The sequence below is a fragment of the Cydia pomonella genome, chromosome 12 (assembly GCF_033807575.1).
Source record: "Cydia pomonella isolate Wapato2018A chromosome 12, ilCydPomo1, whole genome shotgun sequence".
NCBI classification, from domain to species: domain Eukaryota; kingdom Metazoa; phylum Arthropoda; class Insecta; order Lepidoptera; family Tortricidae; genus Cydia; species Cydia pomonella.
The window spans coordinates 10,591,533-10,592,688 of NC_084714.1; positions in this window are offsets into that span (position 1 = coordinate 10,591,533).

Consider the following 1,156-nt stretch of genomic DNA (forward strand, 5'->3'; position numbering starts at 1 on the left):
ACACATTAATGACATTGACAGCTATGGTAGCATATGTAAAACATGTTACCAACTTGTTACAATAGGTATTTTGTAAAAAAAAAACATATTAACAGATATTGGTAAATTATTTTAAAATATTTTCAATACAACTTTACATTAAGTAAAAAATGTGTTTTTTTCCTAATACTAGCTTCAAAGTTGATGTACAAAAACAGAACAAACCTTCTACCATGGAGATATAAAATGGAGCACACTCTTACTTTTTTTGTTATAGTAAATTTAAACTTATCACGGAGGCAGAAAGCTGTTCTTACCAGACTAGAGAAAACGGTCCACTTGAGATAGCAAAAGTGGGGCGTGGTGTCTCACTCGCACATGTTGCCAATGTTAAAAACATACCATTGTGGTAGTATTTATATCAATATACTACTGAAATTAAATACTTTCTTATACTATTTTAGTGCTATATACAGAGTGCGGTTCTCAAATTTTTTAAGTAATTTGTAAATAATTATGATATCAATATACAAAAAAAAAAAAATTAATATGGTAGACATTGTAGAAACTTTGAATATTAATTGGTATCCCCAACTTGATGACATATCTTCGAGATATTTCCAAAATACGTGAATGGTGGAGCTCAACATTTAATAGGGTTGTATCCAATTTTTTGAAACGCTCGTATTACGTTCTATATTAACTAAAAGTTGCCCTAAAATTTTACTTTTATACTAAAATTTCCAAAATACGTGAATGGTGGAGCTCAACATTTAATAGGGTTGTATCCAATTTTTTGAAACGCTCGTATTACGTTCTATATTAACTAAAAGTTGCCCTAAAATTTTACTTTTATACTAAAAACGGCTTTAAATATGTTAAATTAACAAAATATATTCTGCCAGATGCTTTCGCGCCCAAAACGCTCTTTGAAAATTGTGTGATGTCACAGTTTACGGTTTGACACATAACTACATACGCACGTAGAAGATACGAACTGTCAACTGACATTTGTCATTTGTTGTTTATCGCCTAGCTGTCAACAGCGTCAATCCGAGAGTTGTGACGTCATAAGAATCTTCAATGATGTTTCGAGTTTGGTCACGTGACGTGTGCCAAAAGATATTTTAAATTCAATATTTACAAAAATATGGTCATTACAGGTCCCCTAAAAGTA